At 61.9% G+C, this 7,769-nt stretch overlaps 1 long non-coding RNA gene across 1 annotated transcript; it reads left to right on the top strand.

Moving 5' to 3' along the window:
* Positions 1–98: 98 nt before the first annotated feature.
* LOC125618101 lies at positions 99–4,727 on the top strand. The gene is made up of 3 exons (XR_007349338.1): positions 99–665; positions 1,382–1,508; positions 1,600–4,727. It is a non-coding gene; the product is annotated as an uncharacterized LOC125618101 (long non-coding RNA).
* The last annotated feature ends 3,042 nt before the right edge of the window (positions 4,728–7,769 follow it).

Here is a 7,769-nt window from a genome sequence, read left to right as displayed (position 1 = left end):
AAGAGACAGGCCCACCACTGAGCTGCCTCAGGCCACACCTGGCCATGAGGGTCTCAGCCAGGGCGCTGCAGTCCTGGGCCCCAGGAGAGGCCGCAGGGTTTGCACAGCCTGCAGCGGGAAGGGCTTAGTGAGAGCAGCCCAGGCGCCCCTGCCCAGGCCGGCCACACAGCTCACCGGTGGGAGCAGCTGGTCCCTGGTGGAGGGGACCCCTCCAGGATCGGGGGCCAGACCCACCCACAGGGGCAGGTGTTTTCTTGCCTACTCCAAATCCACCTCAGGCCAAGCTGAGCACAGTCCTGGGACCCGGGGCCTGGGCACTCCTCCTGCACCCCAGTCCTCGTCCTCTGCAGGGGCTGCAGTCAGGATCTCAGGCCACTGCCCCAGGGGCCTCACCCTTTGCTCCATGACCCTCTTCTTTCCCAAACTGATGTAAAAACACCTGTGGTCTTCAGGGCGCCAGAGCACCAGGTGTGCTGGGATGAAGCTCGCAGCCCCGTGGCGGCTCACGACCACCTGTGGGGCGGCTTCCCTGGTGGCCACTGGCCACTCCTGACTCGCTCAGCCCCCGCTGCAGAGGAGCCACACTGCAGAGGGCCTCAGGACAGCGAGCAGGGAGCAGGGCAGGAGGTGCTGTGCCTCCCAGAAGGAGAAGCAGGCAGAGCCAGGTAAGTGGTATTTATTGAGCCCCTGCTGTATGTGCACCATGCACAACTCGGGGGCTGGGGTTTCACTTAGATTCCAGGAGACAGAGCCTCCCCTGGGGGCTCACCTCCCCCAGTAGGAGACACTGACCATCACTTTAGGGGTGGCATTGAGGAGCTGAGTTTGGGTGGCCCGGCGAGTCAAGGGGAGGGGGCAACCGCCCACTGCAGCCCCCCAGGAGCCTGCTTGGCATCCTGAAGCATGGCGCACGGACTCAGGGTGGGGTCTTGGGGACACCTGGTCACGTCTGGGCCCTGGAAGGCCCAGGCAGGGGTGGGGCAGCACCTCCCTGCTCGGCTCCCTCTAGGCAGCCCCTGCGTGGCGCCGGCTCCCCCTGGTGGCAGCTTGCCACACGGCCTTGTTTCCCTGGGTCAAGGCAAGGTCTCTGGGGTGCCCGCCAGCCCCGCTGGTGACCTTCAGGTTTCCAACACCCTTCTCCCTGGCTGTGGGCATCGGGTTCCCTCCAGTGCGCTGTGTGGTGGACGGCTTGTTCCCAGGGTGCAGCGAGATGTGGCCAGCGTCCCTTGTCCCCGAGAGAATCCCAGGCAGGGGAGGGCAGCCCTGGAGCCCTGGATGGCTCAGAGCAGCTTTGCCCCTGCCCCAGCCCTTCTTTGGTTTTTGAGACAGGGCCTCCCTAAGTTACCCAGGCTGGCCTTGAACCTTGGTCCTCCTGCCTCAGCCTGCAGAGTGGCTGCGGTGACCCGGGTGGGCCCGGCGCCCACTGGGTTCAGTTTTCCTACTTGTGAAGTGAAGTTTGTGCCACCTGAACACTGACGGCATTCCATGACGCTTGGCGCCAGGCTGTGGTATGAACCCGACCTGCATTCTCTCTGTTAACCCGTGGGAGTGTTATCTTGGTGTCTCGTCCACTGTAACGGATTTATCCCCACTTTACAGATGAGGAAGTGGGGCCCAGACCGGGTGGACAACTTGCCCAGGACGGCACAGCTGCAGACCCAGGCGGAGCGAGGGACAGACTGGTTTCAAGCACGTAGCCTCCTCTCCCCCGCCGTCTCATGATGGCCGACGACTCTGAGCTTGCTCAGACGGCTCCACCGAGGCCACTCTAGAGACTTCTCCGGAAAGTACCACGTCATGTCGAAGCTCAGTCACCTGGTCACCCCCCTCAGGTCCTGGGAGTGGGGACTGTCCAAGGCCAGAGAACAGGAGGGCCTCCTGGTCATCCCTGGGGCTGTGGTGAGGCTCTGGTTCCAGGACTCAGGGGCCACGTGCCCTGGGCACCGCAGGTGTGTGCAGAGGGTCCACGCCAGCGAGGGGGTGGGCAGCCTGGACCAGCTCCTGGAACTGCCGCGGAGGCCACCCTGGCTGCAGGAGGCCAGTGGCTGAGCACAGCCTCTTCCAACCTCTCTGAAGGGACAGAGCAGAGCTGGGCGTCAGGGACACGACCCTGCCCAGGGCCGTCCCCATTGCTATCCCTTAATGCCGAGGGGAGCAGGTGGCCAGGAGTGCACGCCTTGCTGCACGGTGCAGGTTTCAGGGCTGGAACGGCCCCAGCTGCTGGCCTGGGGTCCTGGGTCTCTGTCATGGTGGTGTCTCTTCCCTGTCCCAGGTCCCCACAGGACCCTCAAGTCGGCCCTTCGTCTTCTAGCCACCTGGAGAGCCCAGCCTCCCTGGCTGCCTCCCCTAGAGAATGGGGTGCAGGCTGTGGGTGCGGCCCACTGTGTCCTGGGCGTGACGTGGGGGGTCTTCCCCACCAGGCCTCAGAGGCCCGGTTAGCCTGGGACTCCTGGCGGAGGAGAGGACAGGCTGGGGCTCTAAGTGGGCGAGGTGGTCAGCCAGGCCTGGGATGGGCTATCTCCCTGGGTGGGCCATGGAGCCACAGAACAGGACGCAGGCTGGCTGGCGGGCTGGAGGCAGAGTGGTGGGGAGTCCCCTGGGAGGCCAGGAGGAGTGAACTGCTCACAGAGAGTCCGGCCACGAGGAGGGAGGGCAGGGACAGGGAGGGCCCACGGGCCACGTGCTCATTTCCACTTCTTAGCAGAGCATGGCTCTGATCCCCTTTCCTGACTGGATTCCCTGCTGCAGGGAGCACGGAGCCAGCCATTGTCAGGGCCTGGTGCAGAAAGCTGCAGCGGGCCACACCTGTCTCCCGAGGGCTGGTACTTCCCGGGTCAGCTGGCCACGGTAGTCCTGGACAGCCCGGCCTCTGGGCGGTTATGGACGCCCTTGGTAGCCCGTGAAGGGCCTTTCTGACACAGAGGGGCAGGTGTGGACCTTGGGAGCTCTATGTCCTGGTCTGGGGACAGACGGCCAGCCAGCTAGCTTCAGCCCCCTGGGATGGCATCTCTGGGCCTCTCTTGGGCCGGTGAGCCCCAGCCCTGAGCTCCAGGCACTCTGCCTCTTCCTACCTCCAGCTCCTGAAGAGGCCACCCTGGACAGGCCTCTGGCTTTCCCTGGTTTCAGTCCCCAGGTGCCCGTGGTGCTGCAGAGAGCCCCTGCTCCCATTCCCAGCTCCCGTGCCACCCGTGGAGGGCAGCAGTGGGTCGGGCCTCAGGGGTCCCAGGCCTGGTTTTGGGTGGCTGCCTCTGCAGGAGGCCACCTGTCTCTCCCACGAGGCGAGGCCTGAGCCCTGAGCCGGGAGGACGCCCCGCTGAGCAGGGGGTGAGCGGGGCCTGGTGCCGAGACAGCCACCGTGGTCGGTGGACACCGCTTGTCCCAGAATGGAGAGGAAGCAGGCCATTCCCTGAGTCCTGAAAAAGGGCAGGCACCTGTCCCCTCTGAGTCTGCAGTGTCACCAGCCCAGGGGAGAAGCTTCCAGGAAGCAGGAAGGTGACAGTCAGCCTGAGAACAGATTGAGGTGTGACGGGTGACAGCCAGAGATGGCCCAGGAGGTGGGTCAAGACGCCCTGGTCAGCCACGTCCACAGACACCACGGCTGGAATAAGACACCTTGGTCAGTGACCCTCCCCACAGAGAGAAGGAAAGGATGGCTGAGGGTGACATGGACGAGAGCAGCACCGTGAGCTTTCTCCCAGAAAGGACAGCAGGAGTCCCGCTGAACCGAGCTTCAGCCCGGGGGGCATCCGTGTGACCAGAGGTCCAGAGGTGGCCTCTCGTATTGGTTAGCTCTTGCTGCGTAACAAACCCTCCCCACACTGGACTCGAACAGCCGGTTGTGATATTGCTCCTGAGCTTGTGAGCGGACGGGGCAGTTTGCCACTGGCCAGCTGCCCAGTAGGGACCAGTGGTCTAGGATGAGCTGGGCCTCATGGTGGCTGTTGGTGTTGGTGGCCGGTTGGTCCTGGAGCTCAGAGGGGCACAGGGGTGAGTAAGCTGTGCGTGCGTGTCTCACCCTCCAGCAGGCCGGCCCAAGAGCACCAGGCAGGCCCGGCCCTGCTCGCGGGTGTGCTCCAGCCTCTGCATTTGCTACCAGCCTTGGCCAAAGCAAGCACATGGCTCAGGTTCTAGGGGAGTGGAAAAGCAGACTCAGTCCCTTGAGTGGGAGGACTCTAAATCCATGATGCAGCGATGGGAAGAGTGGCAGCCATTTCTGAGACCTGCCACATGGGCTTCAGGCTGGGTTGGACCCAGGAGCTGCTCCCCTCTTGACTCTGCTTCTTTCTTTGTCAGATCCACTTGCAGCCAAGGCAGAGTGACCGGTCACCAGGGACTCTGGCCTCCTTCAGGTCCAGCGGGATGAAATTCCCTCTCTTCCCCACGGTTCTGAAGGAAGCCCCCAGATCGCCCCTCCTTGACTGATTGGACAGTGTGCCCATCTCTGGGCAGACTCTGCCCTGGAAGCTCCTGATGCCATAATGGCCTCCTCAGGGCACAGAGGGGGGAGTGGGCTCCACACGCCTCGTGGACAGAGCAGGAGCAGGAGTGGTGGCCTTGGAAGCCAGGTACCACCCAGGAAGCTGAGGACGCTGGGTAGACAGGGAACCCGGCCGGCAGGCCAGGGCCTTCTGTTTACGCCCTTTTTTTTTTTTTTTTTTTGGTACTGGGAATCGAACCCAGAGGTGCTTAACCCCTGGGCCACACACCAGCCCTTTCTTATATTTTACTTAGAGACAGGGTCTCGCTGAGTTGCTCAGGGCCTTGCTGAGTTGCTGAGGCTGGCTTTGAACTTGCGATCCTCCTACTTCAGCCTCCTGAGCTGCTGGGATCACAGGCATGGGCCACCACCCCGGCCCGTTTGCTCCCTCTTGGGAACACCTGCTCGCCGCCAGCCCCGCCTCTCGGGCTCTTTGCCTTCTCACCACGAAGTCCTGGGAGTTCTAGAAGGGGCCGCGTCGCAGTTTGCAGTTTGCGGTCGGGTGGGCTTTGTGAATGTCCCCTCCCAGCCTGGCTTTCCTCCATTTCTTACGGGGACTTTTCATCTGGTAAGCAGTTTTGGTGTGGACGAATCTAACCGGACTTCTAGTCTGTTTTTTAGGTCTTGTCTGAGGAGCTTTCTGCCTGGGTCTCCTTGGAGAAGATCGTGGGTCTTCCTTGTTCATCTTGAATCGATCTTTGTGGACGGCATGAGATGAAGTGCGAGTTCCATTTCTTCCAAACAGACGCCCGGTGCTTCCTGGGCCTCGCCACCGTGTCCTGCGGCTACATGAGAGTCACACCGGAGCCTGGCAGCTGGGAGACACTGACTTGTCCTCCGTCCACAGCGCTGCGGTTGACCGTACTCATGCCCCACTGTGGGGTACCAAGAGGTGGGCCGGGAGGAGTGGCCAGGCGTGGCCTCGGGGTGGGCTACTGGGCTGCTTCGAGGGCCTCATGCTCCCCGGCCTCCTCGGGCTCAGCCAGCAGGGCCGGGGCCAGAGCAGCCCCTTGACCTGGGACCGAGCATAAGTGGACTGGGTCCTTTTGATCCAATGTGTCCAGTCTGCGGAGCCGCGTGGCCGGCAAACACACAACCCTCCCCCACAAACTCTCCCAGTCTTGCCCAGCTGCCCCGGGCAAGGAGGCAAGCTGCCTGGGCCCCAGACCACACAGTGGGCGTCACGGCTCCACACGGCACGGCGGATGCTTTAGAGACATTCCAGAGTCACACCCACCTGCTCTGAAAGTCCTCGGTGGCTTTGCCAGGTGCAGCAGCCTGTAATCCTAGCATCTTGGGAGACTGAGGCAGGAGGATTACAAGTTTGAGGTCAGCCTCTGCAACTTAGTGAAACCCTATTTCAAAATAAAAAAGGGGCCAGGGATGAAGCTCAGTATCAGATTGTGTGTGGGTTCACCCCCAGGACTGTCCAGGGCAGGTGCAGATGTCAGGGGTCAGCCTGGAGGCGCTGGTCTTGCTAGAGCAGCTACGTTGGTAGAAAGCTCTGCACTCTGTGTCACTCAGCAAAGCCACCAGCCTCCCTCTTCCTGGATCCTGGAAGGCATCCTTTGCCTGATCTGCCCCGTGGAGCCTGGTGGAGGCCGGTGCCCTGGCCGGAGCACAGTGTGGCCCAGCGTTGAGTGGAACTGAGAGTCACCGCAGGCGCTGTCTCAGACCCAAGGGCCCTGGCGGGCGATCTGGGACAGAGCCGGCCCCACCCCACCTATTTTGAGAAATGGGGACATCAAAAATAGAAAGGCCCTAATTCCACAGCCTGAAGCTCTTGTTTAGAGAGCGGCAATGAGCTAAGACAATGAGTCCCAATCGCGTGTCATGGTCACAATGGTTTTTTTTTTTTTAAGTGCTTCAAACTCTTTGAGGGGACAAAAATTGGCTAAATTGTCTGTAAAGCTGGAACAGACATTGCCAGCCTTGGGGCACAGGGAAGGAGTGGACTTCCGGGGGACTGCCCTGCTGACGAGAGGAATTATGTTGGATCAATTGATTACGTCCCCAACCGGGGGGAGCAGGACGGTTCCAGAGCCACAGCTGCTCTACAGCTTGGGCGCTCCTGAGTTGCTCTTCTGACCTCGCTGGCTCCCGGAAGCTGGGATTTAGCCAAGGCTAAAGGTGGCAGAGCTGACCCTGGCCAGAGAGGGCCGTCCGACAGATCTGCAGGTCGAGGGAAGGAGGAGCCGCCTTTTCCTGTTCTTTCCGCCCTGATGTTGAAGAGCAGCATCAGGGTGGAGCGTGCGTGGCTCTGGCTTTGCACACCGTATGCCGAGGAGGACACCAGTCCTCCTCCCGTCCTCCTCCCCGTCCTCCTCCCTGTCCTCCTCCCTGTCCTTCTCCCTGTCCTCCTCTTCAGACACTGATCAGACGTGGGGTCGGTGAGGAGCTGAGACCGAGGTGGGGGCACTCTGGGCACAGCAGAGGAGGAGCGGGGAGGCAGGGGAGGAGCCTCCATGGCCAGGGGACCTAGGATGACCGTGGGCAGGGACGGGATGGCCACCAAAGCAGGCAGAGCTACTCGGCAAAGGCAGAGATGGAAGGGGGCGTGGCGAGGAGGCAGCCGTGGCTGTAGAACCGTGATGCTCCTGGGTGGCCAGAAGACACACGGGCCAGCGCCAAGCTGGGCCTCTGGACTTAAAGTTTCCCAGAGTGAAACGCAGCAGGGCAGGGCTGAGGTGGGCGCAGAACTGCTGCTGCAGAGTCCCCGCCCTCGATGGGGACCCCCCACCAGAGACGCCCCCTGCCCGGTCCACAGCTGGGTTCTCATCCGAAAATGCCCAGAGCCAGACACGCAGGAGCCCGAGGAGAGCCAAGCCAAGGGAGAAGAGGCCAGGCTCTCTGGGTGGCGCCACCCTGGTGGGGTGTGGGAGGCTGGGCAGGAGTGACCTCCGGAAGGTTCAACGAGAAAACGAGTCAGCTTTTGTGAAAGAGAGCCGGCTGTCAATCCCCAGGGACAGTAGTGTAAGGCGGCTGTCAATCGCCGGGGACAGTAGTGTAAGGCGGCTGTCAATCGCCGGGGACAGTAGTTTTAGGAAAGGGAAACCCTTGGTCACACTTGTCCCTGAAGTTCCCCAATACAAACCCTGAACAGAGGGTGGTGCGCTGTGCTTGGGGTGCCCCTGCTCTGAGGGCTGGAGGAGATGCTGGTCTAATGAGAGGTGGAGACTGAGCACCGAGGATGTCACCTGAAACCCCCGACCCGAGAGATCGCAATAGAAGCCATGTGTCCCTTCAGAAGACAGATGGGGTCAACACTCAGGGACTGGGAAGGACTGAAGAG

This window comes from Marmota marmota, unplaced genomic scaffold, assembly GCF_001458135.2.
Source record: "Marmota marmota marmota unplaced genomic scaffold, marMar, whole genome shotgun sequence".
Classification (NCBI taxonomy): domain Eukaryota; kingdom Metazoa; phylum Chordata; class Mammalia; order Rodentia; family Sciuridae; genus Marmota; species Marmota marmota.
This window is presented reverse-complemented; position numbering and strand designations above follow the sequence as displayed.